Source organism: Mobula hypostoma, chromosome 16 (genome assembly GCF_963921235.1).
Source record: "Mobula hypostoma chromosome 16, sMobHyp1.1, whole genome shotgun sequence".
NCBI classification, from domain to species: Eukaryota; Metazoa; Chordata; class Chondrichthyes; order Myliobatiformes; family Myliobatidae; genus Mobula; species Mobula hypostoma.
The window spans coordinates 19067637-19086535 of NC_086112.1; the positions used below are offsets into that span (position 1 = coordinate 19067637).

General features: G+C 39.7%; 1 protein-coding gene across 4 annotated transcripts in view; it reads left to right on the forward strand.

Moving 5' to 3' along the window:
• Positions 1-18899, forward strand: part of pam (peptidylglycine alpha-amidating monooxygenase) — a 189749-nt gene that overhangs the window by 13689 nt on the left and 157161 nt on the right. Inside the window, exon 1 of one of the 4 annotated variants that reach the window (XM_063068607.1) lies at positions 1040-1134. The exons of the other annotated variants lie outside the window; for them this stretch is intronic. The gene's annotated coding sequence lies outside the window, so the exon portion shown is untranslated. Of the gene's footprint in view, positions 1-1039; positions 1135-18899 lie in introns of those variants that run through there. 4 annotated transcript variants of the gene reach the window in all.

Here is an 18899-nt window from a genome sequence, read left to right on the forward strand (position 1 = left end):
TTTGCGTTTATTTTCACACTAGCCTGTCCTGAAATACCGGTGTAATCTTGCTTTCTAGAAGTACAGTCCACAGCTACACAGCATGTGGCTTTAAAAACTTCTCTATAACTTAAATTTATTGTATTTCATCAAATATATCAATTCATTTTAATCACTATCATTGATGCAGGAGCTTCAGTCCATTATGACATTTACCTTCAGAAATTTAAGATCAATCATAATCAACCTATTTTTCCACACCCTGATCTAGGGAGTGCTTTATTTTGTCTACATTCAGTGGCCATTTTATTAGGTACACCTGTACACCTTGTTAATGCAAATATCTACTCAGCCAATAATGTGACAACAACTCAATGCATAAAAGCATGCCAACATGGTCAAGAGGTTCACTTGTTGTTCGGACATGGGATAGGAAAGCAATATAATCTAAGTGACCTTGACTGATAGAATGATTGCTGGTGCCAGACAGGGTGGTTTGAGTATCTCAGAAACTACTGATCTCCTTGGATTTTCACACACAGCAGTCTCTAGAGTTTACAAAAAAAAATCTAAACACAAAAATGAAAAAAAACATCCATTGAGCAGCAGTTCTGTGAGAGAGATGTCCAAGGAGAATGACCAGAATAGTTCAAGCTGACAGTAACTCAATAATCATTACAACAATGGTATGCAGAAGAGCGTCTCTGAATGCACGACACATCAAACCTTGAAATGATGGGTTACCGCAGCAGAAGACCTGTGCCTAATAAAGAGGTCACTTCGTGTATGTTTCAAAATAAATGGGTTCCTGTTTCTGGTGTACATCTTTATTTGCTGCTCTGTAATTATTAGAAGCAGATCCTTCATGTCAGTAAGGCAGCATTAATTTTGTTTAATCAATTGGAGTTCAATGGCTGATGCTGTAGGAAGTTGTAAAAACAATTAAAGGGTTCAGTTTTACATTACATGATGTGGTTGCCATAGCTGCTCTTGCAGCAAAGTTGGAGATGGTGATGTCAGTGAGAATATAGGTCTGATGCTGATGTTCACAGTACAATGACTCACACGTTTCAAAGGAGCTGACAGTCCCTCAGCAACCTCTCTTTCACACTTAAATGCTCTTGCCTTTGAAGAGAATGCATCCTTTTTTTTACTGTAAGTGCTTTATGCTTAATGTTCTTCATGTATTTTTAAAATTGTGTATTATCTGCTATTCCTTTTCATATTGTACATAGCATAGCATTGAACCTGAGTTTTGTCTTTTGCACTTCATAATTCAGACCTTGAAACTGTTGAAAAAGCCTGCTGTGTTAATAATATCTGTGGGCATTCTTTAGTTTGCACAGCAGACACGTCATGCGTCTGATCAGTTTAATTTCACAAAAATTTATTGTGCTCATGATTATTCATGCTACGTTTCAAGGCTGCTGGTATTACTGTAAGCTCTTTCTCTATTTAAGTAGTCTGATGAATTTAAGGCAAAGCAAAGTCCAGTACTTCATATATGCAGATATTTTTGCTCCACGACAAAATGTTACAGAATGAACCAATAAGGAAAAAGTAGTAAACTAAAAGAACAAGGTAAAGAATAGCAGAAAATGCAGAAAATATTCGGGAGGTTAGGCAAATTTTTTTGAGAGAGAAACAGTTAATAATTCAGGTTGATTGTCTTTCATTAAAATGAAAATTAAAATACTGCTAAAAGTTGAGCAAGCACAGGGAGGCTAGATAATGCTGAAGTATTTCAGATGTTTATCTCCTGCTTTATCTCCTATCCATCCAGACAGAATCAGATGTGATCAACAAGCCTTCACCTTCTCTTAGCTGGCAATACCTCCAGTTTTACCATTCAATCTTGTGTTCCCCATCCTATCACATCTCTCACACCCTCTCATTCTTCTCTAAATTGTTTCCTCCTCCTTTATAACATAAATGTTTGACTTTTGTTCTGATGAAAGCTATGCGCGAGTGTAGTCTGACCGGCTGATTATGTTTTTTTTTTACTTCGTGTTTCTAGCGGCTGCAGTTGTTTTCTTATAGGATTCCAGTGGGATGCTGGATAAAACTGGTGCTTTAAAAATGACATTCTGCTTTCTGTAGTATACAGACTTTTATCCCCTGCAGATTTATCAGCACTGTTTTTATTAATATTTTTCATTAGGATTTATTAAGTGTTAATGTGTGCTATTGATTGGATTTAGAGAACAGAGGCTTGACTTTTTATTGGATCTTTTAGACTGTAGATTTCCCTAAGGTGTTTTCTAACTGGTGAGTACTTTAAAAAGCCAATGATGGGATGTTGAAAATATCACATCCATTTTTCATATACTGAAATAACACAAATTATAATGATAAGAATCAGGTTATTTATTATTTTAGAGTTGATTGAAGGTTGTATGTGGAGACGTGTGTACTCTGATAATAAATTTTACTTTGAACTTTGAGGGGTAACTATCGGGCAAGACTCCTGTCCTTTCTCAAAATAGTGCCTTTTTTTTAATTTGCTTGGATTTTTTTTCAATAGGTCCATTGATGGTACAGTATTTGCTTTTAGAACTGAAATGACAGAGTTTTGGGTTGTATGGTTTGTCTCTGCCACCTTTCAGAGCACATTGATCAGGGATAGATACATTTTATTTTCCTCAAAGAAAATCCTTCTGAACATTTGCCTTTTTTCCGCCTGGAGTGTTCATGCCAGAATTGTGTAGGTGTGACATTTGAGAATGCTTGTAATTTTAAACGTTTATCTCTTATAATTTGCAAGTGTATTTTTGTCTCTGTTGGGAAAGGATATATTCTGCACATCTTTATATATTGCTGAGTTTATAAGGTGCAGTAATATATTCCCTTGTTTCTATGTTGTTGAAATCCTAGCTTTCAATGCTAGTTGCTAGCAGTCTTTTTCATAAATTGTATTTTTGTTTCTAAATAATTGTTTTAAATGTACACTTAAAATAACATGAATTCTTTTAAAATGTTGTTCTTGTTACATGTGAGAAATGGAAAAATATTTTGGAGTGGAAGTAAAATAAATTCTTAAGCTTTAGATATTTGCTTTTTGATTAGCTTGCCATGTGGGATCTCATCAAAAGCCTTACAGAAATGTACCTAGCCCACATCAAAAGCTCTTTCCTCATTGACTCTCTTTGTTACCTCCTCAAAGGGTTCCATCGAATTGATCATACACAACATTGTTTAAACAAAGTTAGAGGGTGTTTCTGGTCACTTTGTACCTTTCTAATTATGTCCATTAAAGCTGATTCCAGTTTCTTAACCATTCAATTACTTAACAACAATACAAAATAAATAGTCTTATAGTTCCCTGTCACCATTACTATAGCCAAAAGGATTTCAGAAGTTGCCCCAAACCCCCCTAGAATTTCCTCCCTTATTCCTTTAATAACCTGGGATACATTTCATCAGGGATTTATCCATTTTCAAAGACGATAAACCTTTAATTTTACCAATATTGAGCACTCACTTGCCTTAAGTTGAGTGAACATTTCAAGTTCAAGTTTGTCATTTAACCATAAACGAATATAGCCAAACGAAACAGTGTTCCTGTAGACCAAGGTGCAAGACACATTACCCATAGCACAAATAGCGCACATTGTTATGATTTCAGAAAACACAACCACAAAGAGAAAAGAGAAATATAACCCAAGTACTTGAGTGGCATGACTGTAGATTTATGGGATGTTGTCATGGTCCAGCTTGTTCTTCCACTGAGCGAACTCTGAAGAGCGGCACTGATGAGAGAGGCCAGCCTCCAACACAATACAGATTCCAGTGTGCCTCACAAAGGCTCTCCCACACCCCTTCCGTGTCTTCTCTCCTGGGGACCTGCAAAAGGTAACCCTGCGGCAGGGAAAATCAAACAGTGGAGCAAGAGCTGGGAGGCTTAGACCTCGCCATAACCGAAGCAATGTAGCTTCTCCACAGTAGGACTGGCCAGTGAACCAGTGAACCGGACTTGCGTGTTCTACGTTACCATTGTCCAACAGGGTCTTGCAATCCCATGCATCTTCTTGGCACAAGAGTACACAAGAAGTCCAGCCGACTTCATAAGTCCAGCTCCATCGCTATAGAGCAACTTGCTGACAGGATAGCTCTGTCATCTTGGTATACAGCAGTGGTTTGAGATTGTGAAGGAGACACAGAATGAACAAATACACCTCTGGTTGGACCTGAACTGACCATTGTATCTGAGCTTGCTGCCTTACTGTAGTGTTCTTGCTTACCTAAACCATTGTAGTGACATAATTTCCCTAAAACTGGTGATGGTGACCTATCGAAGGATCATTCCCTAAACAGTAAATCTTAGATTTATTTTCTACTAATACAATTTAGTGATTATTCGTTCTGCTCTGCCATGATATGCAATTTAACACTTCTGCAAAAAGGAAAGAAACGCGGCAGGCCAGGCAGCATCTATGGAAAAGAGTAAACTGTCAACATTTTGGACCGGGACCCTTCATCAGGACCTGATGAGTTCTTCCAGCATTTCGTGTGTGTTGCTTGGATTTCCAGCATCTGCAGATTTTCTCTTGTTTGCAAAAAGAAAAGTTGTTTTTAACCATATTAACAAAAAATAAAGATTCTAATTCAAGACTATTTACTTTAAGTTTATTGGTGTTATTGGAATTGGTCTTAAAACAATCATTTTGAGCCAAGACTGCAGTGCTGTCATTGACAGAGTTGCTCAGGGTTAACTTCCATTTTCTGGTGAGAAGTAAGAGATCACTTAATTTAACTTTAATAAGATCATTGGAGTGATAGTTGCACTCCAGGTTACAGCTGACCTGATGCATGAAAATCCAGTTTTACATACATTCCCCCATATATTTTAAAGCATTTTTCTGGATAGTAGTGATAAAATGCTTCATGGTATTTATTAGCAATTGGAATGATATACTGTGTGTGTGTGTGTGTGTGTGTGTGTGTGTGTGTGTGTGTTTTATATACACACACACACACACACACATATATATATATACACATACACTATGAGTTTAATTATGGGTAGTGCAAGAGTGAAGGCTTACTGAAATAAAGAAAAAATGTTACAGCAAGTGTATATAGAGCAATAGGAAAGGGATAGCTATAGAAAATGTACTTTTTATCATTTACGAAGAGATCAACTTGCCTACACTACTCAGGAATGACGGCCTTACATATGCAGGGACTGACTGTATTACTGATCTTTGCATATTTCATGGTTTTTCTGTTAGATAACATATCTTGGATAGCATATCTTCAATCTGTTTCAAATGATAACGAAGAAAGTGAAGATATCAGTTATGGAAGCAGCCAAAAGGAATTTTTATATCACTTAATATATTTTTCTATGACAGTTAATGTTCTTTGAATTATTTTACACCTACTACTCGTTTGATAAAGACATACGTCATCCTTGGAGACAAAAGACTCTAAAATGGAAATTGGAGCAATGCACAAAGGCACTGATTTAAAAAAAACACTCAGTGGGTCAGGCAGCATATACCGTATGTAGCATAATATGCAGCCAGTGTTTCCAATTGAGACTGGAAGGATAAGGGGGAGATGGCTAGTGTCAAAAAGTGGAGCAAGAGCTGGCAGATGATTTGTGGATCCAGATGTGATGGGTTATGGGCAGATGAGGGAGGGAAGAGTGGAGGTGATGTCAGAAACCAGGAGGTGATAGGTGGAAGTGATAGAGCTGAAGAAAATGGAATTTAATAAGAAAGAACGATGGAGCTTGGAATAAAGGGAGGAATGTGGGGCGAGGAACCCATGGAAGGAGCGTAGGGGTGATGGGTAAATGGGGAAGATGGGGGAGTAGAAAGTGGTTAAGTGAAGCAGGCCAGGTGGGTCTTGAGGAAAGGGGAAAGAAAAAAGGGACAGAAAGGAGTGGTGATCAGAAGTTTGAAAATTTGATGCTCGTGTCGTCAGGTTGTAGACGGCCCAGGTTGAATTTTAGCTGGTGTTCCCCTAATGTGTGTTTAAACTCAAAGTAGTAGTGGAGGAGGATTTTCTGACCTGAAAGTGGAATTAAGATGATTAGCCACTGGAAGATCCTGGCTGCCATGGCAAACAGTGCGAAGGTGCTTGGCGAGGTGGTCTCCCAATCTGCACCTGGTGTCACCTATGCAGAGGAGGCTGCATTGAGAGCACCTGATGTAATACATAATGCACGCGAAAGACTACTGTACCTCATTTTAATCTTAATTCCACTACCCATTCCCACACAGACAAGCCGGCTGTTGCTCCACCTCTTTCCTACACCTTTTAACACTCATTATCTCCCCATTTTTCAAGTGAGATGAAGGATCTCAACCCGAAATTTCAACTGTCCATTTCCCTCCATTGATGCTGCCTTACTCACTGAATTCTTCCAGTGCCTTTGTGCGTTGCTGTAAAGGTTAGGTTTGATTTGTTTTCTTTATCTTGTTTGCTTACATAGGCAAGTTAAAACAGAGCTGAAGTTCTGGAAATGAAACAATTTTGCAGGACACTTACTGCTTTACCTTGGGCATTATATCATATGTTTTTGGTTAGAGTTGCAAAATCTGAATGAGAATGCCTGCTATGAGGTGGATTTTGAAAAAGATAGATTTAGTATATTAAAATTTAATTCTGCAGTATTTCACATCACAGAGTGGGAATTGCCATGTCTGTTTTTAAAAGTGTACGTTTTTTATTGGAGAGTTCCACTAGAGGGTTTTCAACTGAGCACATTGAATATTTAGGTAGGAAATACAATAGTAAATGATTTCTAACTGTATTAGGTCATGTTAATTTTGAAAATTTTATTAAAAGTATATCCTCAAGTAAAAAGAATACTTTTTACAGCTATATAAGACCTTAGACCCCATTTGGAGTACCGTGTTCAGTTCTGGTCACCTTACTACAGGAAGAATGTGATTACTATAGACAGAGTGCAGAGGAGATTTACAAGGATGTTGCCTGAATTGGAGAGAATGCCTTATGAGAATAGGTTGAGTGAACTTGGCCTTTTCTCCTTTTCTCCTTTTCTCCTTGGACCGACAGAGGAGGAGAGGTAACCTGGTAGAGGTGTATAAAGTGATGAGAGGCATTGGTTGTGTGGATAACCAGAGGCATTTTCCCAGGGCTGAAATGGCCAATATGAGGGGGCGTAGTTTTAAGATGCTTGGAAGTAGATACATGGGGATGCCAGAGGCAAGTTGTGCACACAGAGAGTGGTGGGTGTATGGAATGCACTGCCAGCGAAGGTGGTGGAGTCAGATACAATAGGGTCTTTTAAGAGACTCTTGGTTAGGCACATGGAGCTCAGAAAAATAGAGGGCTATGCGGTAGGGAAGTTCTAGGCAGTTTCTGGAGGAGGTTACATGGTTGACACAACATTGTGGGCTGAAGGGCCCGTAATGTGCTGTAGATTTCCATGTTTCTAATAGTTTGCTTCCAGCTTCCTTGTCCATTTTTTAAAAATCCTGTGATAAAGGCAGGTAAACTTAATTTCTGATGAGCCTCATCTGTGCACCAAGATTACTGCAGCACTTTTGGCCAGTAACATCCTTTCTAGTCAGAGTATTCCCAGCAAGATATTCAAAAGAATGCTTTCTGATCTGAATAATTAATTGACCGAGTACTCCAATTGAACCACATTTTAAAATGTATAAAACTGGGAGCGTTCTGAAATATTTGTGGAAAAATGGAATTTTGTTGTGTCAGAAGTCTGGTAGTTTAATATTCATTTCATAAATCTAAATGCAGATGTAATGCTAAGGAAATATGGCAGTCCTAAGATCCTGATTTCTGGATGGGATTTTGAGCTCCAGAACTTTAAGACTCCTTGATGTACTTGGAACAACACGAGCATTGTTTTTTTGTGTGTTCAACCAGATTTTCTGGTTGTATATATCAGTTCTGTTTATGTGTCCCCGTCTACCATAAATTTTCTATTAGAAAATCACTTAACAAGTAATTATCAGTTCAGCTCATTTTGAACATTTTTACTTGAATATCATGGCAACAGGAATACATGTCCTACTCCAGTGAATTGAGCCAAAACTGTAGCTGTTTTTAAACCAACACACTAGATGGAGATATAAAATCCCATAGCACTATCTGAAAGAAAGGGCTATTATCCTTTATTCTCTGGCTGATTATGTATGCTTTGATTACCACCTTAAAACAGACTTTACCAGCCATTATTATTTGTGGACAACTTGTTGGTACATTTCCTGCATTACAAAAGACTGCTTTTCATCAAAATATTTAATTGACTTTAAGATGTTTTGTAATGGAAAAGTGACTCTTTGAAGGCCTCTTGAAGTATGGTAATTTCACAATCATCTGTGTTTGCTGTGAATGCTTCAGATAGTTGTGAAGTTGAGAAACACACCATAAAATAAAGTCCTTGTTTATTAAATGTTAAAGTGGGGTAACATGTAATATTTTGGTCTTTCTTTCACACAGCAGTAACGGTAACCTTTTCCTACACAGACTGACACAGATGTCTCTGCAGTAAGCATACACATACAAAATTTGGCTTGCAATGGAAGTACATTGAAACTTGAAAACAAGGATAAGAATCTTAAAATCGAGGTATTTTATCCTCAAGTCCGAGCAGGTTAGGCCAGTAGAAGAATGATAGGACAATGGGGCTTCTAGATTAGGGCAAATAACCAGAGTTGTGGAGAGTTTCAGATAACTAATCTAATTTGTGACATGGGAAGAAGGATTTCAGGAAAAACTGGGCAATGAGATAGATATCAGCGGTTTTGGTATGGGTTTGGAGGAAAAACTAAAATGCAGTATTTTTGATATACTGTATTGTCAATTTAAATGTATATGAAAATGTTTTAAAATGGCATAATTAGAATCAATCTGGAAGAATTGGTGTTTTGAAATCTAATCAATCGTTAATCAGCTTGTAATGTTGCATGGAACTCCTGATGAAAAAGCTACAGAACCTGGACCTCTGTACCTCCCTCTGCAATTGGATCCTTGACTTCCTAACCAGAAGACCTCAATCTGTGCGGATTGGTATTAAAATCTCCTCCTCGCTGATGATTGACATCAGGGGTGTGTGCTTAGCCCACTGCTCTACTCTCTCTGCACCTATGACTGTGTGGCTCGGCATAGCTCAAATGCCACCTATAAATTTGCTGATGATACAACCATTGTTGGCAGAAACTCAGATGGTGGTGAGAGGGCAGACAGGAGTGAGATATACCAGCTAGTTGAGTGGTGTTGTAGCAACAACCTTGCACTCAACATCAGTAAGACCAAAGAGCTGATTTTGGACTTCAGAAAGGGCAAGGCGAGGGAACACGAACCAATCCCGATAGAAGGATCAGAAGTGGAGAGAGTGAGCAATTTCAAGTTCCTGGGTGTCAAAATCTCTGAGGAATTAACCTGGTCCCAACATATCGATGCAGCTATAAGGAAGGCAAGACAGCAATAGTTTCATTAGGAATTTGAGGAGATTTGGCTTGTCACCTAAGATATTCAAACTTCTGCAGATGTACCATGAGAGCATTCTGACAGGTTGCATCACTGTCTGGTAGGGGGAGGAGGGCTATAGCACAGGATTGGAAGAAGCTACAGTAAGTTGCAAAATTAGTCAGCCCCATCTTGGGTACTAGCCTCCGTAGTATCCACCTTCGAGGAGTGATGCCTCAGAAAGGTGTCCATTATTAAGGACTCCCATCAAACAGGGCATGCCCTTTTCTCCTTGTTACTTTCAGGAAGGAGGTACAAAAGCCTGAAGGCACACACTCAGTGATTCAGGAACAGCTTCTTCCCCTCTGCCATCCATTACTAAATGGACATCGGCCCCATGAACAATGCTTCACTTTTGTTATTTGTTTCTGCACTATTTTTTATTTAACTATTTTTTAATATATACTATATATATACATACACACACTCTCACTCTTATAGTAACTGATTTATTTATTTCCTTTTTTCTGTATTGTCATGTATTGCATTGAACTGCTGCTGCTAAGTTAACAAATTTCATGATGTCTGCCGGTGATGTTAAACCTGACTCTCACTCTGATTCTGAATTCTACAGCATTCTTAGGAATTTTCATATTCTTTTCAGAGATGTGTTCATCAGAACTTTGACATTTGAACAAGGTTAACACACAAAATGGTGGAGGAACTCAGCAGGTCAGGAGAATAAATGGTCCATATTTTCGGCCGTTCGGATCATGATCAGGGTGAATGGTCTCAGCCTGAAGCATTGACCATTCATTTCCTTCCATAAATGCCGCCTGATGTACTGAGTTCCTCCACCATTTTGTGTGTGTGTGTGTTACTCAGGATTTCCAGTATCTGCAGAGTCTCTTGTGTTTATGATTTGAATGAGATTTTAAGGTTTTGGGATTAGATGCTATTAATATTAATGAAAATACGAATAGGATTGCATTCAGTACAGTAATTTCAGTATTGTGATACCTTTTATCCAATGTTTCAGCAGAACAATAATTTTTAATTGTAAAGCTTCTGTTTTCTATTGAACAAGTCTTTGGTGAAGAAGCCCAAATGCAACAAAGGGTGTCTGAAAATCATGTGTTATAGTAAACCTAGTTTCTATCCCAAAGGAAGTGGTGCTTTTATGTAAATAAAGCATAATTGATATTTATACTAATTGCAGAAAACAGGCTGAAGAATTGGCATGTTTTTCTCAAGTTGTTGAACATTAATGTTCAGTATTAACAGGAATGTTATTTTACAATTTGTAGTGGATAATGGCACTGAAATGTATTTTGTTCCATCATTAATAATTTATGAAATCAGGCCCATTCAGCTGAATTTCATTACTAAAATGTCTCCTTTCGACAGAGCAATAAATCGAGCTGATTGGATTTTTTTTTGCGGTTTGTATTCTTTGTACTACACTACAAACTCTTTGGGCTACAAAAGAAAAATGTCTGATAACTGACTTCAAAACTTGCATATGACACTGGCGCTGTCAATTCTGTAATCTCCCTTTAAACCCATTGCCAAAAGTTCTGTAGATGTTGATGGCTTAAACCTCCTCTTCTATTTAGGGGGTGAACCTGCTGTGAAAAATTATCTAGAAGCCATTCAGACAATTAAGATAGCCAACCCTCTGAGGAACACACTCTAATTAATGTAGAAGTATTTGCCAAACATACAAATATAATCATAGAAACGTGCATTTCTTTTTTTTTGCCAAGCTTCCCATGACTGGGGAGTCCAGTATTGAAATTGATGATGGAGTATGATATCACATAAACTGGAAGTAGAAAGTCTTGGTGATGGAGAGGATGTAGATTCAAAATATGATGCAGAGGTTATGAATTATGAAATGCTGCACAAGAAATTGGTGTATACAGAATAGATTTTTTCATGTGGAAGTTGAATCTACCTTTCTCTACAATTATAATATAACCTTTGCTCATTTGCCACTAGAAGTTAGGTAGTCAGACATAAGGGGCTGGTGGCCAGATAGAACTAGAAGACATTAGTGTATATGTAGCACTGTATGCTTTGAAGAGGCCTGCACTGCCTTCATACAGGAATCTCTAGAGGCTCAGGATTCTCAAAGCACTTTATATTAATGACATACTTACAATGTTGGAACTGCAACAGATGTTTTTTTTTCCTTTGTTGGATTCTATAACCAATTGGTAATAATCAAAAGTCTATGTAGAGTGATACTGAGGATTTAATATTGGCCAGAACATGGAACAGTTTCCGTGCTTTTCTGGGGTTTTGGGAATTTGTACACCTATTCTAGAGATGGGCTGGACCATTAATTTAACAGGTCCTAAAGTCTGCAACACTAAGATTATCACTAGTTTGTTTTTTTTGTTCAAGTCTTCAAAGTGGAACTTGGATGCACTTTCTGACGCGGGCATGGGAGTGTTATCAATCGTGGCATGGCTGATATGCAGAATGAACGAATAGGATCCAAGAATTGGTCCTTTCAAACGTTGGGTGTTGAATTGTGAGTGGGGTGGGGGAGGGGAGAGGAAGAAGAAGCGTTGTAAGAGGTTTTCAGCTACGATTAATTTTGATGTTGGAAATTTGGTCAGGATAGTCTAAGCCAAGCAGTAGAGGAGGGACAACCATATTTACTTTCATACTTTTATAAAGGGCCATTTTGGTGCCACAGAAGTGTTGGAAAACTGTTCTTGGTTTATACCGACACACCACAGGCATACAAAGCAGCCCCCCGCCCCCATCTTGGCCACTCTGACCACATATCTGTCATGCTAACACCAGCATATAAACCACTGCTTAAACGTGTGAGAGCAGAGAAAAGAGAGATAAGGCTCTGGCCAAAAGGAGCAGCCTCAGCACTACAAGACTGATTTTTTGCACACAGACTGGGACATATTCAAAACAGCAGCCTCCTATGATGACCATACAGACATTGAGGAGTATGCGGAGGCAGTAATCAGCTACATAGCCAAATGCACAAAGGATGTCACTGTGATGAAAACCTTCACCACACGTGGTTATAAAAAGCCATGGATGACAACAGAGGTGCGTTCACTACTGAAGGCCCGTGACACAGCCTACAGATCGGGGTACAGGAGTGCTTCGCTCAGCCAGGTCTGCACTTTCACTAGGGATCAGGAAAGCGAAAAGGGCCTACGCAGGCAAAATACATGGACACTTCTGTGACACAAGTGACACCAGACAGATGTGGCAGGGAATTAAAGCTCTGACAGACTACAAGATCAGGCAGAAAACTGATGACAGCGACGCCTCTCTACCAGACAGGCTTAAAAATTTCTTCCCTGTTTCGAAGCATCAAACACGACAGCAAGGGGGAGAGCCAGTCCCTTTTTACTATCTGACCAGCCGGCTCCATTCATTGATCCAAAGCAAACAGGGAGGACCCTTGCCAGGGTCAACCCACGAAAAGCGGGAGGTCCCAACAACATCCCTGGACGTGTGCTCAAGGAATGTGCTGATGTATCAGCAGATGTCCTGACAGACATTTTCAACATCTCCCTTAGTCAAGCTATTGTCCCCAGATGCTTCAAAACCTCCACAATCATCCCTGTAACAAAGAAATCAGTTGTAGCCTGTCTGAATGATTACTGTCCCGTTGCCATGACCCCCATAGTGATGAAACGTTTTGAACGGCTTGTCAAGCCTCATATCACAGCCAGTCTCCCCTCATCGCTGGACCCTCTACAGTTTGCTTATCATCCAAATCGCTCTACGGAGGACGCAATATCCACCACACTGCACACAGTTCTCTCTCACTTGGACAACAAAGACACTTATGCCAGAATCCTGTACATTGATTTCAGCTCAGCGTTCAATACCATCATCCCGCAGAGACTAGTGGAGAAACTGTCGCTGCTTGGCCTTAGCACTGCCATGTGTCGCTGGATTCTGGATTTCTTGACAGTGAGACCACAGTCAGTCCGTGTTGGCAGGAACATCTCTGATTCCATCACACTGAGCACTGGATCCCCACAAGGCTGTGTGCTTAGCCCACTGCTGTTTACACTGCTAACACATGACTGTGCAGCCAGATTCAAGGAGAACCTGATCATTAAATTTGCAGATGATACCACAGCGGTGGGGCTCATCAGCAAAAATGATGAAACTATGTACAGGGAGGAGGTCAAACACCTAGAGAGCTGGTGCAGGGATAACAACTTGATGCTTAATGTCACCAAAACCAAGGAGATGATTGTCGATTTCAGACGGTCTCAGCCTGAGCACACACCCCTCAGCATCAGTGGCTCCATAGTGGAGAGAGTGGAAAACATCAAGTTCCTTGGGGTGCAGATCTCGGACAATCTCACCTGGTCCAGGAACACCACTGGGGTTGTGAAACGGGCCCAGCAGAGATTGCACTTTCTGAGGAAACTTAAACAAGCATCACTCCCCACTAACATCTTAACTACACACTACAGAGGCGTGGTTGAGAGTGTGCTGACCTTTTGCATCACAACCTGGTACTCCAGCTGCAGTGCTATCGACAAAAAAGCCTTGTAGAGGGTGGTTAGGGGAGCAGAGAAGGTTATTGGGGTCTCCCTACCTTCTGTCCAAGACCTCTTTCAGAATCGATGCCTCCAGAAGACACGGTACATCATTAAAGACCCCTCACACCCTCTCCATGAACTGTTTGTTCTTCTGCCATCAAGCAAACATTACAGGAGCATCAAAACTAAAACCACAAGGCTACTAAACAGCTTCCTCCCACAGGCAGTCAGACTGCTAAATAGCGGCTCCACCTGACTCTGCTTTGGACACTTTTAACTTGCACTGGACACTTATAACTGATTTTAACTGACATGTGGCTGTTGTGTTTTACTATTTATTGTTATGTTTATTTAGTGTTGCATTTGTTATGTTATCATTGCACTGCCCCTGAGAAACGCTGTCTCATTCTGCCCTGCAGAGCTGATGTATGGTTAGAATGACAATAAAGTTTTTTGAATCTTTGAATCTTGTAGGCCCTTGCAGGAGAGGCAACAGCATGTTTGAGAGAAAAGGAAGAGAGGAGAAATACGGATGCGTTTTGTTTTGGGAAATGGGTTGATTGTTTCCAAGAAACGGGGATAAATTGGGAAAGATGGATCCAGAGAGTAAGTTGTGTGGTCTGCTGTTTTATAGAAATGTAGGATAGGATCAGGAAGATATTGGAAGATATATGCTTGAATGATATTTAAGTAAAAGGAAAGGTTTGAGACTAGCTGGGGCAAAGAACAGTGGGAGCTATGGTGGATAAGAGAAGGGAAGGGATGAAGTTCAAGAAAGATGAGAGATGATCACATTGTAATGACTAGAGGCTATCTCCTTTGGGAGTTCTAGAATAAAGAAGCATAGTGTCAGGAGGTGTTAGCCATTTGGAACAGAGATAAAAATTAATTTTTCCTCCATGCATTGTGAATCTTGAAATTCTCAATCTTGGAAGCCAGTAAACTCAATTTAGTCCAGATAGGTCAACAGTGAATGTCTAATCTATTTTGTGCTGAAACAAGCACATCTGTTTCCTGGCCATGAAAGAAAGGAAATCAGTACTGTACAGCAGAAGTAATCAGGGTGAGAGGGAATGAAGATTTACTGGTGATAAGGTAATCAAAATTGGTCTGTTTGACGTAGAGTGTGAAACGATCTTTGCTCATATTTTACGAACATGTATTTTGGTTATTGTTTGCTTGTATAGGAATACATGTTTAAAAACCTATGAAAATGGAGGGAATTGTGCTCACTGGTTAGATGAACTGACTGATTTGCATTGTGGTGGTTGAACTGTTATTACAGGCCTGTCTTATTTTAATGATTGTACAATTGTAGAACAGAATAGTTGTAGTATACGAGATAATTCTGCCTCTTAAGCCCGTACTCACTCTTCACCAATGGCTGCATACCCCAGTTCTTTCCTCATTGTCCTGGAAATATTCTGAATTCAAAAATTTATCCAGCTCTCATTTGAAAGCCGTATTTAAATCTGCATACACTGTACTCCATACCATGCTGTTGTACTTTTTTTTCAGACTATAATGCCTTGGAGCAGAATTAGGACATTCGGCCCATTGTGTATGCTCCACCATTCGATCATGGTTGATTTATTTTCCCTCTGAACCCCTTTAACTCATTCACTTGTAGTCTTTTGTCAAGCATTTTAAATCTGAATGGTCAGGATTGTGACTTCTCTGCTGATGGAAGCACTTTCTCTGGAGGCTTTCTGTCTAAGTCTGCAAAAGTTTATACATCCCTTTTGAAACTTCTCTTGGGCTCCTCTGCTTCAAGAAGAACTCATTGAGAATTGAAATTCCACATGGATGGAATCATTCTGGTTAATATCTTCTTTAACATTTCCATGAGGTAGTGACCTGATCTGGATGTAATGCTCCAGTTGGGCAAATCAGTTTCTTATTAAGGTTCTGTATAATATTCTTCCAATAGTATTCGCTAATGATTTACTAACCATTTTTTCTGTTAGCAGAACTGTCTTCAAAAATTTATCACTTCTGTGTAAATGTTGAACCATTCTGTTCCAGAAACCTTACTAGCTTTGTATTATTTAATCTATGTTGTTTCTCCATGTTCTATCAAAATATTTAATTGTATGGTTTGCAATGTATTTCATATGCAGCCAATCTGCCCATTTCCTCTTGAAGACTACTGTTACTCTGCTCACCCTTGCTGATTGGTTATCTCTAAACTTAGAATGTTTTACCATGTACACCAACGTTTCAGTCTCCAATAAATATCAAAAATAGTGGAGGTTGCATCAGAAGCTTTGTGCCTCCAATCTGAAAACTAGCTATTTATAGACCATGAGAATAGGAGCAGAAATAGGCTATTCAGCCTATTGTGTCCCCTCCACCATTCTATTATACTGATTTATTATCCCTCTCAACCCCATTTTTCTGCCTTCTCCTAGTTACTTTTGATCCCCTACTAATCGTGAACACAGCTCAGCACATCACACAAACCAATCTTCCGTCCTTGGACTCACTTTACACCGCACACTGTCGGAGCGGTGCGCCCAGGATAACCCAGGACACGACCCACCCAGCCAACACACTTTTCGTCCCTCTTCCCTCCGGGAGAAGGCTCAGGAGCTTGAAGACTCGTATGGCCAGATTTGGGAACAGCTTCCTTCCAACTGTGATAAGACTGCTGAACGGATCCTGACCCGGATCTGGGCTGTACCCTCCAAATATCCAGACCTGCCTCTCGGTTTTTTTGCACTACCTTACTTTCCCTTTTCTATTTTCTATTTATGATTTCTAACTTAAATTTTTAATATCTACTATTGATTTGTACTCCAGGGTGCGCAAAGCGCGGAATCAAATATCGCTGTGATGATTGTATGTTCTAGTATCAATTGTTTGACGACAAAGTAGAGTATATGTATATTAAGAACCTATCAATCTCAGCTTTAAATACACCCAATGATTTGGACCTCACAGCTGTCTGCGGCAAAGAATTCCATAGATTCACCAGCCTCTGGCTAAAGGAATTCCTCAAAGGGATGTCTTTGTATTCTGAGGCTCTATCCTCTGGCCCTCCACTATAGGAAACATCCTCTTCATGTTCCCTCTTATCTAGGCCTTTTAGTACTCAATTGGTTTAAATGAGATACCCCCTTATTCCTCTAAACTCTGAGTATTGGCCAAGAGCCATCAAACTCCTTGTACGTTAACCCTTTCATTCCTGCTCTTTAACATACCTTTTTGCTTCTGCCCTTCAGTCATTTTCTTATCAATGCTTCCATTGCCCCATTCATCTGCAGTTTTCAATTTTGTCTATTATTGTTAGTTGTACCTCCATCAAGTACTTTCTGAAAATCCACATGAATGCAATCAACAATATAATCTTTCATTTGCCTCTGCTTATGGTCATGGACTGGTTGGTTTGAATAATTCGTTCCTTCACTGTAAATCGTGAGTAATCTTTAGTAATTTTCAGACTCTGTTTTATATTAAAATTGACTGAAGGCATGCTACTTAAAAGAGGGTGACCTTTTTACGGCAAAGTCATTCTGAAATAATGACCAGAAAAAACTGCACTTTCATTTCCATATAGAAATTAAGACCGGTAAATTCGAGCACTGACCTTTTTCAGTTCCTAACATGCTTTTTAAGATTTAGGAAGGAAGTGATTTTGAAATGGTAGAAATCAATTTTATTCAGTACTGACTTGTCCTTTTAGGCAGTTCGAAGCACAGATTGTTCCTTGTGCCTTCAATAATTAACACCGGTTATTTTTCTAAACTGTTGAAATATATTTCATATGCAATCAATCTGCCTGCTTCCTCATGAAGACTACTGTTACTCTGCTATTTGCTTTTGCAAGTTTTTCGATGCTCAGAGCAATAAACCAAGGAACACCCTGTCTGAGGTTTCTGACATTCCCAAGGTACTTGAAATATTAAAGCCATGCGTCAAAAGCCGCACATGGTTGACTGTTTACTGTTTCCAGAATTCTGGAAATTTGAATGGATTTTTTTCTTTCTGGGTTGAGGGATCCTGCAATTGCCTTATTCAGGTTCCCGAAGCAAAGTTTGGAGACGTGGCAATCTTTCAACAATTTACAAGCAAGAGACTAGAACTAGGGACATTGCCTCAAGATTCAGGGAAGAAGATTTAGGACAGAGATGAGGAGAAACTGTTTTTCCCAGAGAGTGGTGAATCTGTGGAATTATCTGCCCAGGGAAGCAGTTGAGGCTTCTTCACTAAATATATTTAAGATACAGTTAGATAGATTTTTACATAGTAGGGGAATTAAGGGTTATAGGGAAAAGGCAGGTAGATGGAGCTGAGTTTACGGACAGATCAGCCATGATCTTATTGAATGGTGGGGCATGCTCGATGGGCTGGATGGCCTACTCCTGCTCCTATTTCTTATGTTATTATGTAAGCTGTCTCCAGTTTTCTTGGCTTTGTAGATAGAATTTGATAAATTCCAATCATTTCTCACTATCATTATCCGCTTTATGTTGGATGAATAGATACAGATTTATTTATCACCGGTACATCAAAACATACAGCGGAATCATTATTTGCCTTAACTCAAAGATGTGCTGTGGGCAGCCCGCCAGTGTCACTACGCATTCTGGCACCAATGCAGCATGTCCACAGTGTTCAACACAACACACGGGCAGCAACAGTAGAACAAAGCAAGACGACAATAGCAAAACAAGTCCCTTTCCCACCCTCCCAGTCCACAGCCCTGGATAGGTCATCTCCAGGCCTTGGGTCGGCCTCGGACTTTCAAACTCACTGACATCGGGCTGTCAAGTACCAGTCTCTGGCCTGGATTCCCAGACTTGCAGACACCAAGTCTTCAACCTCCAGTCTCTGGCCCAGACCCGCCCTCTATTTCATTGTCTCCCTCACTTTCCACTCTATCTCCCCCAACCATCTGCCCCACATCCCCACCCTGTCATATCTAACCTGACCTGAGTTTCTCCAGCATTTTGTGTGTGTTACGTT